General features: G+C 45.6%; 1 protein-coding gene across 7 annotated transcripts in view; it reads left to right on the forward strand.

The window, feature by feature from the left end:
- rgs3 (regulator of G protein signaling 3) overlaps positions 1–16,216 on the forward strand; it is a 224,599-nt gene that overhangs the window by 180,829 nt on the left and 27,554 nt on the right. The gene's annotated exons all lie outside the window — the stretch shown is intronic.

Genomic DNA, 16,216 nt, shown 5'->3' on the forward strand with positions numbered 1-16,216 from the left:
TAATTAGTAGTTAATCAGTAGTTAGTTAGTAGTTAGACAGTAGTTAGTTAGTAGTTAGTCAGTAGTTAGTTAGTAGTTAATTAGTCCCTCAGATCAGCTCATGGCTCTGCTTGTACCAAGTCGGCTGGCAAATATCTGCATGATACTCGTTTGAAATGTACATCCTTGTCATGAAAGGCTATCATCACCTAAAAAATATGTTTTCCAAATCGGGAGAGGATTTAGAAATCGGAGGTGTAAAAGGACTTGGGAGTGCTGGTGCAGGATTCCTAAAAACTTACTTTGCAAGTTGAATTGGTAGTAAGGAAGGCGAATGCAAAGCTAGCATTTATTTCGAGAGGACTAGAATATAATAATAATAATAATAATATATCTTTTATTGTCAATGCACGTCAGTGCAACGAGATTTAGTGTGCAGCTCCACTGATGTCCAGGAAAGGTAAATAAATACAATACATAAATAAACAAGCTGAATTGATTGACGTGACCATCTGAGGGAGACTGTCCAAAGGGGGTGGGTGGGGGGGCACTCATTAGGGCCGGTTCAGAGCCGCTATAGCTCTTGGGATGAAACTGTTCCTGAGTCTGGAGGTTCGGGCGTAGAAGGCCTTGTAACGTCTGCCGGAGGGAAGTAGTTGAAACAGACCGTGGCAGGGGTGTGATGAGTCCTTATGGATGCTGAGGGCCTTCCTGAGGCACCGCGTGTGGTAGATGCCCTCCAAGGCTGGTAGCTCTGTCCCGATGATCCTCTGCGCTCTGTTGACGACGCGCTGAAGAGCTCTCCTCTCCGCCTTCGTGCAGCTGAGATACCACACAGAGATGCCATACGTTAGTATGCTCTCTGTGGTGCAGCGGTAGAACGTTGTCAGCAGCTGTTGGGGCAGACCAGTCTTTTTTAATGTCCTCAGGAAGAACAGTCGTTGCTGTGCCTTCTTGACCAGTGCGGCGGTGTTTGTGGACCATGTGAGGTCTTCTGAAATGTGAGTGCCCAGAAACTTAAAGCTGGACACTCTCTCCACACTTTCCCCATAAATGGAGATTGGGTCATATTCTCCAGAATGGGACCTCCTGAAGTCAATGATCAGCTCCTTGGTCTATATAACAGCAGGGATGTAATGCTGAGGCTCAATAAGGCACTGGTCGGGCAGCATTTGGAGCATTGTGAGCAGTTTAGGGCCCCTTAACTGAAGAAGGATGTGCTGGCTCTGAACAAGATCCAGTGGAGGTTTATGAGAATTATTCCAGGAATGATTGGGTTAGCATATAATGAGCATTTGAGGGCACTGGGCCTGTACTCGCTGCAGTGTAGAAGAATAAGGGGGGACATTGAAACTTACAGAATAGTGAAAGGCTTGGCTAGAGTGAATGTGGAGCGGATGTTTCCACCAAATGGGAGAGTCTAAGACCAGAGGCCATAGCCTCAGAATAAAAGGACGTAGGAAGGAGATGACGAGGAATTGTTTTAGTCAGAGGGTGGTGAAACTATGGAAGTCATTGCCACGGAAGGCTGTGGAGGCCAAATCAATGGATATTTTTTTAAAGGCGGAGATTGATAGATTCTTGATTAGTACAGGTGTCAGGAGTAATGGGGAGAAGGCAGGAGACTGGGGTTGAGATGGAAGGATAGATCAGCCATGGCTGAATGGTGGAGTAGCGTTGATGGGCCAAATGGCCTAATTCTACTCCTATCACTTATGAACTTGTGAACAGACTCCCCATGAAGCAGGAACTTGCTGGACCACTAAAGCCGACTAAACAAGTGCACGATGATGCACAATAGATAATGTGACTGGAACGTGCTGCCAGTGAGGAAATGGGGGAGGCAGATGCGATCATGACATTGAAGAGGCATTTCGACAAACACATCAACATACAGAGAATGGAGGGATTTGGATCATGGTGATCTAGACAGTCAGAACCTTGTCTTCCCAGGGTAGAGATGTCAAAGACTAGAGGGCACAGTTCTAAGGTCAGAGGAGCAATGTTTAAAGATGTGAGGGGCAGGTTTTTGTACACAGAGAGTTGTGGGTGCCTGAAATGCACTGCCTGGGGTGGTGGCGGAGGCAGATGAGAGGGCTCTTCGAGAGACACATGGATACACAGGGAATGGAGGGATATGGGTCACATTCAGACATTAACTTTGCATCATATTTGGCACAGACATTATGGGCAGAAGGGCCTGTTCTTGCACTGTACTGCTTGATGTGCAGCGAGATGGAATTAATTTAATTTGGCATCATAGAACATAGAACATGAAACAGTACAAGAACAGGCCCTTCGCCCCACAATGCCTGTGCCAAACATATTGTCAATACCATTTCTTGTATACTTTCACATTACCCATATCCCTCCGTTCCCCAACATATCCATGTGATTATCCAAAAGTCTCTTAAATGCCACTCTTGTATCTGCCTCCACCACCACCCCTGGCAGCGTGTTCCAGGCACCCACCACCCTCTGTGTTCCAGGCACCCACCACCCTCTGTGTTCCAGGCACCCACCATCCTCTGTGTTCCAGGCACCCACCACCCTCTGTGTTCCAGGCACCCACCACCCTCTGTGTTCCAGGCACCCACCACCCTCTGTGTAAAAAAAACCCTCTCCCTTAAACTTTTCCCATCTCACTTTAAAGCTATGCCCTCTAGTATTCGATTTTTCCATCCTGAGGAAAAGGTTCTGATTGTCTACCCTATTTATGCCTCTCATAATTTTATATCAGGTTTCCTCTCAACCTCCAGAGTTCCAGAGACAACAATCCAAGTGTGTCCAACCTCTCCCTGTAGCTAATGCCCCAAATCCAAGCATTATTCTGGTAAACCTCTGCACCTTTTCCAAAGCCTCCATATCCTTCCTGCAATGGGGCAACCAGAACTTCATGCAATACTCCAAATGCGGGCTCACCAAAGTCCTATAAAGCTGCCCATGGTGGGCAACTCCGTTCCACGTTCTATATAAAGTCATATATCTTAAATCAATAGAAATCACAGACAGTTATAAAGAAAATACAGAAATGTGGTCCCTAGATAGAATTGGACTAACTGCACAAGATGAAAAATACTGGAATCATTGAAAATATCAGGAAAATCCTGCTTTATTTCAGCAATTTGTCATAATCATTTAGATGTTTTTCCTCTCAGTCTTATTTCTGAGTGCAGTACTGTGAGATTATCCTTGCCTCAAGATCTTGTGGAAGCTCCATTATCTGCACTGATAGAAAGCTGAGAGTCCTTAAATTGGTGTGAACATCCAGGGAAACAGAACATCATTACAGAGGAGGGCGATTATAGCGGAGAGGCCGAGTTGAAGGAGACCTGATTTCAGTTCCGTTTGAAAAGGATCCAGTTAATCTCCTCTGTAATTCCTGTGTTGCCTTCAGTCAGTTTGAAAAGGATCTGACCCAAGAGAGCAGCAAGCAGTGACTGGCAGACAAATCGGTTCGTTAAATGTTGTTGTTGGACATAACATTGTAAAGCAATCTTTAATCCCCAATGTTGAACTCTGAGCACCAGAACATTGATAGCATTACAGAGTACCGCAGGAATTGCAGAGGGGATTAACTAGAATAGCAATCTGGGAGTCTGAAGAAGGGTCCCGACCCCGAAATGTCAGCTACCAATGTCCTCCAGAGATGTTGCTTGAGTTACTCCAGCAGTTTGTGTCCATCTTTGTGAACCAGCATCTGCAGTTCCTTGTTTCTATCCATTTTGTATGTCCACTTTAAACCCTCCAGCATTGGTGTTTACACTCCCTATAAACTTCCGCGGGACCCTGTATCCCACGCTTCCTTTAATCCGAGGCGGGGTTAACTGCAAAATGTATTATGCTGCTGTGTAACATGTAAAAAGAGTCAGGTTTGAAATGTGCCCAGTTATTAAATGGAATGTCATCCCAAAGTCCTGACAACCTGCCAGTCCGACATCTCCAAAGATCCAAGCGCTCCGGATTAACGGAGTGATACTGTGCCAAAACATTTTCCGTAAACGCTGTTTCTGAAATTGGATTCCATCTACGTCATTATTTTGGAGCAAATTTGCCTGTTTAATTCTGCAAATGCAGTGAATTCATCTTTGTGCATTCAATGGTAGTGGAGGATAGTGGAGGAACCTCTTTAGTCAGAGGGTGGTGAATCTGTGGAATTCTTTGCCACAGAAGGCTGTGGAGGCCAAGCCAGTGGATATTTGTAAGGGAGAAATTGATAGATTCTTGATAAGTGCGGGTGTCAGGGGTTATGGGGAGAAGGCAGGAGAATGGGTTTGAGAGGGAAAGTTAGATCAGCCACGATTGAATGGTGGATTAGATTTGATGGGCTGAATAGCCTAATTCTGTTCCTATAATTTATTAATCTATGAAGGATTATTTTTCATATTGGAGGCCTGTGGCCAGTGGTGTGTCGCAGGGATCGATGTTGGGTCCACTGATGTATGCCATCTATATTAATGATTCAGATAAGAATGTAGGGGCATGATTAGTAAGTTTGCAGCTTACTAATCAAAATTGGTGGTATCATGGAGAGTGGAAGAAGCATTTCAAAGGTTACAGGATACCCATTGGCATTGGGTGGCTTCCAGTCACGGACTGCTCTCAGTTGGATTGTTACTAAGGTCCTCCGCAACAAAATGCTGGTACCCCACTGAAAGAACCAGTTAAAGATCCCTTATTGTCCAGCAGTGGGCTAAGGCTTGCTATGTGTTAAGTGTAGTTTGTATAAAGTTGTGTTGTTGTACAAGAACAATAAGCCCATTTGATTTAAACACAAAGTGTTGAAGGAATTCAACAGGTCAGGCAGCATCTGTGGAAGGAATGGATAGGCAACACTTTGGGTCAAGAGACTTCTTCAGACTGAATGATTAGAGGAGCAGGAGAAACACAGAAACATAGAAAATAAGTGCAGGAGTAGGCCATTCGGCCCTTCAAGCCTGCACCGCCATTCAATATGATCATGGCTGAGAAAGCTGGACAAGGGAGGTGGAGGGGGCATAGAAACATAGAAACATAGAAAATAGGTGCAGGAGGAGACCATTCGGCCCTTCAAGCCATTCATTGTGATCATGGCTGATCGTCCCCAATCAATAACCCGTGCTTGCCTTCTCCCCATGTCCATTGACTCCACTAGCCCCTAGAGCTCTATCTAACTCTCTCTTAAATCCATCCAGTGATTTGGCCTCCACTGCCCTCTGTGACAGGGAATTCCATAAATTCACAACTCTCTGGGTGAAAAAGTTTTTTCTCACCTCAGTCTTAAATGACCTCCGGGGCGGGGGATAAGCCTGGCAATCGATAGGTGGATACAGGTCAGAGGTGGATACAGGTCAGAGGTGGATAAAGGTCAGAGGTGAATAAAGGTCAGAGGGGTTTAATTTGCAGATGGGTGGAATAAATCATAGAGGTGAAAGGGAGACACAAGGGTGTTGGATAAGGAGAGAAGAGTAAAATGTAAAGCCAGAGGGAGGGATATAGGTGGAGGGAACAGGGTGGGAGCTGTGTAGAGGGAAAGAGGGGCAGGATAGTAGGGTAGAGAGTGGGGGCACAGGAAAGAGAATGGAAGAAGGGGGTGGATGTTACTTAATTTGGAGAATTCAATGTTCTTATTTTCGGGTGTAATCTACCCAAATAGAATGAGGCGTTGTTCCTCCAGTTTGCCCGTGGCCTCATCTGGCAATGGAGGAGGCCCGGGGCAGAGAGATCAGTGTGGGGATGGGAAGGGGAGTTCGAATAGTGAGCAAGCGGGAAATCCAGTAGCCTTGCCAGGCCTAGCACGTGTTTTTCGAAACGGCCACCTGGTCTACGCTCGGTCTCGCCGATGTAAAGGAAGCCACATCGGGAACACCAGATGCAGTAGACAAGGTTTGAAGAGGTGCACGTGAACCTCTGTGCACCAATTTGATTTGGTGTGTGTCGTCAGTCTTTAGAAGTCTTGTATTCCGTTTTTAATTTAAAACCTCATTAATACCTGTAGGTCAGAAATTACTTAGTGAAGCTATGTTCTAAAAAACTGCTCCCCTGACACTTCATGGTTGGAGAATTCAACCTGTATTTAAATCTGAGTGCCTCAACACTGGATTTGAGGTCAGGAAGGATTTGATAGCGGCTGTCTCTTTATGTATGTGGTTGGAGGCAGGGCTTGAGGGTATGGAGGGTTGCAGGTAGTGAGGGGCATCAGAGGCCAGGAGATCACCTCTGGGTAGTGGGGTGGAGAGCAGGGTCCATGGGATGATCGCATTATGAGTAATTAGTCAAGTGTCATGTTCATAAGCTAAAGCAGCAGAATTAGGCCATTTGGCCCATCAAGTCTACTCCACCATTCAATGATGGCTGATCTATCTCTCCCTCCTTACGCCATTCTCCTGCCTGCTCCCCATAACCCCTGACACCCGTACTAATCAAGAATCTGTCAATCTCTGCCTTAAAAATATCCACTGACTTGACCTCCACGGCCTTCTGTGGCAATGAATTCCACTGATTCACCACCCTCTGACTAAGGGAATTCCTCCACTATTCTCCACTACCATTGACTATACAAAGATGCATTTACTGCGTTTGCAGAATGAAACAGGCAAATTTGCCCCAGTTGACGGCCTCCACTGCCTTCTGTGTAGTCAAGACTGTTATATTGCCACATGTCCCGGAAAGAAACAATGACATTCTTACTTATTGCAGCACAACAGACGCAGATACGCATGCGTGCGCGCGCACACACACACACACACACACACACACACACACACACACACACACACACACACACACACACACACACACACACATTAATAGTGCGAAGACAAAAACAATGCCCCCAAGTCAATGTGGTTAGTAGCTTATTTGGAGGTCGTAGTGTTTAATAGCCTGATGGTTGTTGGAAAGAAGCAAACCCTATACCTGGACGTTACAGTTTTCAGGCTCCTAGACCTTCCTCCCGATTGCAGGAGTGAAATGAGAACGTCGTCAGGTTAGTGTGTGTCTCTGATGATGCTTGTTGCCTTTTTGAGACAGCGACCCTTGTTGATCCCTTCGATGGCAACACAGTTCCACCGCTAGTAAAGCTGCTGCCTCACAGCCAAAGCGACCCAGGTTCGATCCTGATCTCTGGTGCTCTCATGTCCCCCCTTTGACCAAGCAGGTTTCATCTGGGTGGTCCAGAGCTTCCTCCCTCATCCCCAGATGGTTCTGGTTTGCTGCCATATCCCCATCCTTGTGATTATGACTGTGGATATATGGAACAAGCTGCCATAGGGGGTAATTGAGGCAGGCACAATAACAACACTGAAAAGACACTTGAAAAGGTACATAGATATGAAGGCTAAGAGGTATATGGACTGAATGCGGGCATATGGGCCGGGCTTAGATGGGGATCTTGGATGAATTGGGCTGAAGAGCCTGCTGTATGATTCCAGATACTGTTCCATACTGTATGATTCTATGACTCTATGCTACTCCATGAGAGGGTGAACACACTTGGATTGTTTTCTCTGGAGTTTCAGACCCCAAGGAGAGACACAATAGAAGTGTACAAAATCATGAGAGACGTAGATAGGGTGGACAGTCAGAGTCTTACACAAGGTGGACATATCAATCACTAGAGGGTATAGCTTTTACAAACGTGTCGTGCTGCTGCAAGTAAGAATTTTATTGTTCAGTTTAGGTACATATGACAATAAAACACTCATGACCCTTGACCCTTGACTTTAAGGGGAGAGGGGGAAATTTTAAAGGAGATGTACATACGGGGCAAGTTTTCTTTACATAGATGGTGATGGGTGACTGGAACGAGCTTGCAGGAGTGGTGTGGAGACAGATATGATCGTGGCATTGAAGAGACTTTTGGGTAAACACATAAATAATGCAGGGGATGAGGGGGATATGGAATATGTGCAGGCAGATACGAGTTGGTCTCGGCATCATGTTCGGCACATGCATTGCGGGATAAAGATGGGCGGGCGAGGAGAGGGACGCTGGTCGGTCCAGACGTCCACGGAAGGCGATGGTCGGAGGCCCACAAAAGCCTGGGGCTTGCCTGGAATGGGCACCGCTCATAACTAGAGCGCGGACTGGACTTTGAATACGCGACCAAAACATGGCGTCTCTTGCAGACGTGATCAATGGACTATTTGTGTACACTTGCTAATCGGGGATGTGCTTGAGTATGGCAATACTCTACTGGACTGTTTGTAAGAAAATAATTTCACCATGCGATTGCACTTTGCACATGTGACAATGAAAGCACCATTGAACCATTGAAGGGAATGGACTGTGCTGTTCTGTTCTATGTTCTATTTGCAAGGCAAGTGTTTTCACTCAGAGTGGCGTGTGCCTGGAACGTGCTGCCAGGGGAGGTGGCGGAGGTATTATGAGGTATTTAGACAGGCACTTGAACGAGTGGGGATGGATACAGGCACTCGTTTAATTTGGCATCATGGCTGGTGCAGACATGGTGGGCCGAAGGGCCTGTTGATGTGCCGTACTGTTCCGTGTTCTACATATTCCGCGGGCTGGTTGGTTAATTGGCCTCTGTAAATTGCTCCTAGTGTGTGGGTGTGTGGTAGATTCTGGAGGAGTTGGTAGGAATGTGGGAAGAACAAAATGGGGTTAGTGTGAATAGATGTTTGACAGTCAGAGTGGACTTGGTGGCCCAATGAACTCGTTTCTGTGCTGTGTGTCAGTCGATGATTATTTATATTTTTAAGTAATTGAATGTATTTATTATTTCTGTGATGTAGCTCTGTACACAGTATTGGTCATGAGAGGAATTTAATTTAGTTTCCTGCTGAATCACTTATGCCTGCAAGGAAGTATGCTGTAAGGATTCTAATCACATTGATAGATGGAGCTTGCAATGTTTGCCTTTCTTGAAGATGAGCTATTTCTTCTTTTTTGCGTGCCAACTGTCCGGGGGTCTGTGTCTGTTCTCTGCTTCTGCAGCTTGCAATTTCTGCTTCACTCCAGAGCAAGTTGTTTTACCCCCCCCCCCCCCCAGTTTTAACTGAAGACATTAAGGTTCAATGAGGTTTAAAGAACTTGCCCACCCCGACCAACATATCCCCTCTTCACTAGTCTCACCTGCTTGCGTTTGATGCAAACTTCCAAACCTGTCCTATCCATGCACCTGTCCAATTGTTTCTTAAACATTGCAATCGTCCCAAGTCCCTCCTCTGGCAGCTCATTCCATACACCCACCACCCTTTATGTTGTTGACTTCACTTTGTTTATCGGGATGTCATTAAAAGCGGAATGCTCTGAAGGCTGGAATTCTAGGGATAGGTAGAAATACGAAAGAGTAGGTTTTAGAATAAACAGAGTTAAATAATAATGAAAGGGGTGAGAATTTGCAATGAGTAATGGATGTTGGAAAGACCATTGGGGATATCGGAGAAAATGAGCAAATATTGAAGGCTAATTCGGAACATATATGTGGACATATATGTCAGCAAATATGTGGACAAAAGAAAGATGGGACAGTGTTAATGATAACCAAGTTCCTGACGTATTATATTTCCTCTGCTCCTGAACGTGACGTGTGCACTAGACCTAGAAATGGATCTTCAGTCTAAATGCTCAAAATAATGCCAGCAATCTCCGGGCCTTAAACAGTTCCCTATCTGCTTCAACCCACTTGATAGAAACTGAGTTCAAGCCTGGGTAAGCGTAACAGTGCTAGTGTTATTTCTCCAGCTCCTGAAGTAGTTTACCTTCCTTGTTTAGATGGCGAATGGAACGACCCAGGGAGAACAATGCTGAAGGAACAGGAGATACAAAAATGATAAGAAATAGGACATGCGAGTAAAAAATATTTGTGTGTTGTGCCGTGCCAGGCAGGTGGAGCTTGTGAGCTAGTTTTGAAAAGGACAAATGTAAAATTATTTGTCCCATGACTTTCCCAATCCCTCATTAATGCACTGAAGTTTAGCCAGTTACTTAAAGTAGAAAGGAAAGTATTTGATTCCTATAGGATCTTCCAGTGAGCCAGGACAACCTTTCTCTTGTAATCTTTCTCAAGACTGGCAAGTCAACCTTTGGAAGCTTCTATTCCAACATGCTCCAACATACAGGGAGATGTTTGTTACATCGCCCAGCTCTGAATGTGGTCCACAGCCAACATTTCACATGCCACATGTGCTGCAGGATTTTACGGGGAAAATATCACGCTGTTTCCACTGTTGGACAGTAGCTTTGGAAAAGTCCCAGGTGGCCAAAAATCTGGACAGGGCGTACCTGCATCCGGTGTGTGCGTTCCGAAAGGATAGTGTGACGATTTAATTCAGTTTCGTTTATTGTCACGTGTACCGAGGTACAGTGAAAAGCTTTCGTCGCCTGCTAATCAGTCAGCAGGAAAACAATACATGATTACAATCGAGCCGTCCACATTGTACAGATACGCGGTAAAGGGGATAACATTTACTGTTATTCAGGATAAAGTCTGATTAAAGATAATAAATAATAATAATAAATTTTATTTAATGGGCGCCTTTCAGACATCTCAAGGACACCTTACATAGTAATCGGAATAAAAACACATAATCGGAATAGAACAGGTAAAAAAGACATCACAGAGACACAAATTAAAAATAGAATTCAATCCAAAAACAGAAAATCAAAAACACAGTGTGAAGAGAGAGCAGCGGCAGCCAAAGCGCGCCAGCGTCCACTCTCTCTTCACGGCAGCCATCTTGGACACAGACCTACAGGACTACAATTAGACAAAAAAATCATCCCCCCACAGTGGATAGCACTGTGGAGGAAGGCACAATGTCCAGTCCCCACCCCATGTTCACCCCAAAGTCAGGCCTATTGAGGCCACCGCAATTGCCTCTACGGAGGCCCGATGTCCCTGGCCGTTCTCACCGGGTGGTCTTGCCCCGGCGTCGGGAGAGTCCTTTCGGCGGCTGGGCCACCTGGAACGGCCGCTTCCTGGTTGGAGACCGCGGCTGCCGAAGCCGACAAGGCCGCGCCGGTTTGGAGCTCCCAGGCTCCCGATGATAAAGTCGGCGCTGCCTCTCCGCACTGCCGCCTCTCCGCACGCCGCCTCTCCGCTCTGCAGACCCGCAACCCGGAGATGTTGCTCTCGGCGGTCCAGCTCGCCAGAGCTCCAGCGCGGCGACCCAGGCAAGGCATCGCCCGCTCCGCTCCAGCGCTCCAACGCTGTGCCGCCGCCGAGGCCGAGGTGCTGGGCTGTCCCCGCCAGGAAACGGCGCTCCAAGCCCACAGGTAGGCCACGAGTACGGGTCGACGGGCAGCCCGGATAAAGGCTGCCATACCGACCAGGTAGGGACCTAGAAATAAAGTTACGCCTACCCCCCCACATTAAAAGACCATATCCCCTACAAACAAAAAAATAGGACTCACTAAAAACTATTAAAAAAACGAATTTAAAACGGACGGCTGCTGACTAGCAGCCGTTCACCAAGATGGCTCCTCCTCCTCCTGATAGTCCGCGGGTTTGGAAATGAGGTAAGCTGGTAGCTCAAGACTGCTCTCTAGTTGTTAGTAGGTTCAGTTGCCTGATGACGACTGGAGAGAAACTGTCCCTGAATCGCCCGTCCTTATTTTTGACACACCCCGCCCGGAATGCCACACTCAACAAGAATTTCTGGATTGATTTTGCTAAGTCCGCAGAAGGTGGAGAAAGTTTATTTGCCGATTTTTCCTGCCAACACATTGCTGGTAAAATGTTTACATTTCTGTTGGATACCACTTCATCAAAGAAGCGTTTATGAACTAATGTGATGCAGAATTCCTGTGGCAGGACAAACCAGCTGGATTCTTTGGCTATTTATAGCTTCCTTGCCTCTCCATGAAATATGAGTTTAGTTTAGTTGAGAGATACAGTGCGGAAACAGGCCCTCCGGTCCACCGAGTGGGTCCACTAAGGACAATGTTTAGAAACAATTTTAACCAAAGCCAATTAATCTACAAACCGGCACATCGTTGGAGTGTGGGAGGACACCGGAGCACCCGGAAAAAAAACCCACGCAGTCACAGGGAGAACGTACAAACTCCATACAGACAGCACTTGTAGTCAGGATCGAACCCGGGTCTCTGGCTTTGTAATGCAGCAACTGTACCGCTGCACCACCCCATCACCAATATCATTTTAAACTCTTAAAACCTGTATTCATTAGCTAAAGAGAGTTTGGTCATCATGATTTAGAAAGGTGACTGGATAGGATTCTCCTGGCAGTAATGCATCGCTTCTTGCAAGTGCAAGATGGAATTTCCTGCATGCAACCTTGCATCTGAGAGAGAGTTTACCCACAAGGAAGCCAATTACCACTGCATTCATATTAAAACACTCATTGTCAGAGGAAGATATGTACATTTAGAATGTTACTGAAAGATTAAAGATGCTTTAGTGCGAGGAGAGGTACTGGTAAATTTGCATCTGGAATATTATGCATAGGTTTGTGTGTCGACCTAAGGAAGGATATACTTGTGAAAGATGCTGCAACAAGCAATGACCCAAATGATTCCTTTGACAATATGTTAGGGCGTGTAGAGTTGAGAAGAATGGGAGATGCACTCAGTGAAGCATACAGCATTCTTACAGGGCTTGACAAGAAAGATGCTGGAATGATGTTTCCCCAGATGGGGTGTACAGAATTAGACTCAAAATAAGGGATTGGGCCTTACTAACTGCATTTCGTTGTCTCTGTACTGTACACTGCACAATCTGCAGTCAGGACTGAGAAAATGAGAATGTTTTTCACACAGTTGATGGTGAATCTTTGGGACTCTTTATCCAAAATTGCTGTAGAACCTCAGTGTCATGGAGATCTAACAAGGAAACCTGCCCTTGGGCCCAACTAGTGCATGCTGACCAAAATGCCCCCTCTACGCTAGTCCCTTTGCCTAGCAACAAAACTCAATACTGGTCTGAAGAAGGGCCTTGACCCGGAATGTCACCCATTCCTTCTCTCCAGAGATGCTGCCTGTCAGTCCTGACTGCAGACTGCAGATTGTGCAGTGAGTTACTCCAGCTTTTTGTATCTATCAATACTGACTTAAATAGGCGACCACTAACATAGAAAAAAGCCCTTCAACCATTTTCTCAGGTTGGTTCCATTTCCCTCTAAACCTTTCCCATCCAAGTACCTGTAAATATTATTATAGTAGCAGCCTCAACTACCTTCTCTGGCAGCTCCTCCCATATACCCATCACCCGTTTGAGTGAAAAAGGTGCCCCTCAGATTCCTATTGCCCCTGGGTCCCGACCCAGAACATCACCTATCCATGTTCTCCAGGGAAGCTGCCTGACCCGTTGAGTCACTCCAGCACTTTGTGCCTTTTTTTAAAAACCAGCATCTGCAGTTTTTTGTATCCTCCATCCTCCTGCTAAATCCTACCCCTCTCACTTTTAAACTATGTCCATTGGTTCTCGATTCCCCTATCCTGGGTAAAAGACTCTGTACATTCACCCTATCTATTCCCCTCATGATTGTATACAGTACATCTCTATAAGATCACCCCAAAGTCCTGGCAAATTGCTGGCAACATCCTGCAAGTGGATGGTACAGTCAATACCAGGATAGATTTTTAGATGTAGAAACAAGGAAAGGATGATGGTGAGTTACTCCAGCACTTGTGTCTTTGTCTAGTAAACCAGCATCTGCAGTTCCTTGTTTCTATCTACCTGAGCTCGGCCCATTTTCTTGCAATTAGCCCATAACCCTCTGAACCTTTCCAATCCATGTATTTGTCCAAGTGTCTTTTGAACATTGTAATTGTACCTGCCTGTATACAGTAGCTTCCCCTGGCAACTTGTTCCGAATACTCACCAACATCAGTGTTAAACAGATGCCCCTCAGGTCCCTTCTAAATCTTTCCTATCCCACCTGAAATCTTTGCCTTCTAGTTTTGGTCACCTCCATGCTGAGCAAAAGATTGTAACCATTCGCCTTATCTACGCCCCTCAGGAATTTGTACAGCTCTAAAAGATCTCCTCTCAGCCTTCTGAGCTCCAGAGGAAAAAAGCACCATTTTATGCAGTCTGTCCTTGAATCACAAGCATTTCGGTACCAGTAACACCCTTGTGAATCTTTTTTAAACCCAAATGTACAAATTAAAATATCCTTGCCCAGAAATTGATCATTAGGCACTTTTAGTTTGTTGTATTAGGAAAGTGATAATGGAACATAGAGCAGTGCAGCAGAGGAATCAGTCATTCAGCCCCCAGTCTCCATGGTGAACTCCATACCAAGATTGATTCTTATCTGCCCGCACATAATCCATATCCCTTCGTAAACAAGGCACAAAATGCTGGAGTAACTCGGGCAGCACGGTGGTGCAGCGGTGGAGTTGCTGCCTTACAGCGCCAGAGACCTGGGTTCGATCCTGACTACGGGTGCTGTCTGTACAGAGTTTGTATGTTCTCCCTTTGACCACGTGGGTTTTCTCTGAGATCTTCGGTTTCCTCCCACACTCCAAAGACGTACAGGTTTGTAGGTTAATTGGCTTGGTGTAAATGTAAAATTGTCCCTTGTGTGTGTACAGGTGTCCTTGAGACTCTTGAAAGGCGCCCATAAATAAAATTTATTATTATTATTATTACAATAGTGTTAGTGTGCGGGGATCGCTGGTCGGCGCGGACTCGGTGGGCCGAAGGGCCTGTTTCCGTGCTGTATCTCTAAACTAAACTAAACTCAGCAGGTCAGGCAGCATCTCTGGAGATTCCTTTTCTCCAGAGATGCTGCCTGACCCGCTGCGTTACTACAGCCATGTTGTGTCCATCCTCGGTGTAAGCCAACATCTGCAGTTCCTCACTACACATCCTTCGTAAACTGCCAGCAGCAAATCGTGCACCAAACACACTCACAGCAAACTAAGAATGAGCCGATCGCTCTGCTCTCATGAGGGCAAAATCCCCCAGAACACCTCTCACAGAACCGACTTTGCAAAATGTTTCTTTATGGTCCTTGATACAATGAGCGCTGGGAAATTATTTTGTTGTCGTGTAAAACCACACAACCATGAGGTTGTGTTTGGCACTTGAGCAACTTCCTTCAGCCCACATGCAGCATGATCCATCGGAAACATACCGCACATATGAACATCTGATTCATTGACACCCCCCGCGGCAGCGCTTCCTGCTTCTCTGAGCAAGGTCTTCGGCTATTTTGCATCGATTTTCTTAATGTTCATTATTTTCCTATTAGTCTACGAGTTGTGAACCATCTGACTACAAATGCACTTTTAATCATCTGACAAAATATATATTAAAGCTACATATATTTTCCATAAAACACTTTTGATTTAGATTAATCCTTTTCCTGCATAGCTACTTTTACTGATCCCCTTTTACTTTTAACGTATTTAGTTCAGTTTAGTTTAGATTAGTTTAGTTTAGTTTAGTTTTGAGATACAGTGTGGAGACAGGCCATTCGGCCCACCGAGTCCGTGTGAACCAGCGATCACCCGTACACTAGTTCTATCCTACATGGATGAGGAGGCCACAAATAGGCCCGGACCTCGGGTGGACTATGACGAGGAGGAGAACTGGACTTTTTGGTGCCTTCCCTCACAGTGGATTCTGCTGGGGGAGGACGTTTCATGTTGAATCCTATAGTGTACTGTGTCTTTTTTCTTTTTTCTTTTATATGGATGTATGGATATCTAATTTCTTCTCTGTAAAGCACTTTGGCTTCAACGTGATTTGATTTAAAAGTGCTATATAAATAAAATTACTTTACATACTAGGGGAAATTTACAGAAGCCAATTAACTTACTAACCCGCACCTCTTTGGAATGTGGGAGGAAGCCAGAGCACCCAGAGGAAACCCACGTGGTCACAGGGAAAACGTACAAACTCCTTACAGTCAACACTTGTAGTCAGAATCGAACCTGGGTCCCTGGTGCTCACCACTTTAAGATCATCCCTCATCCTCCTGCGCTCCAAGGAATGGAGTCCCAGCCTGCTCAACCTCCCTATAACTCAGATCCTCGCGTCCTGGCAACATCCACGTAAAGCTTCTCTGCACCTTCTAAGTTGACAACATCTTTCCTGTAACATGGAAACCAAAACTGAACACCAATGTCTTTTATAATATCTTAAATAATGTCTTATATAACTGCAGCCTGACCTCCCAACTTCTATGCTCCATACTCTGCTCTTTGCAAAACTAATTCCGACAACTAATTGTTGTAATGGTAAGGCTGCTCCTAGATGAGCGTGAAGATAAGAAGAGGGCCCTTAATATCTGGAAGTTCTATTATTACTGGAATAACAGCA

This window comes from Amblyraja radiata, chromosome 32 (assembly GCF_010909765.2).
Source record: "Amblyraja radiata isolate CabotCenter1 chromosome 32, sAmbRad1.1.pri, whole genome shotgun sequence".
Taxonomy (NCBI): Eukaryota; Metazoa; Chordata; class Chondrichthyes; order Rajiformes; family Rajidae; genus Amblyraja; species Amblyraja radiata.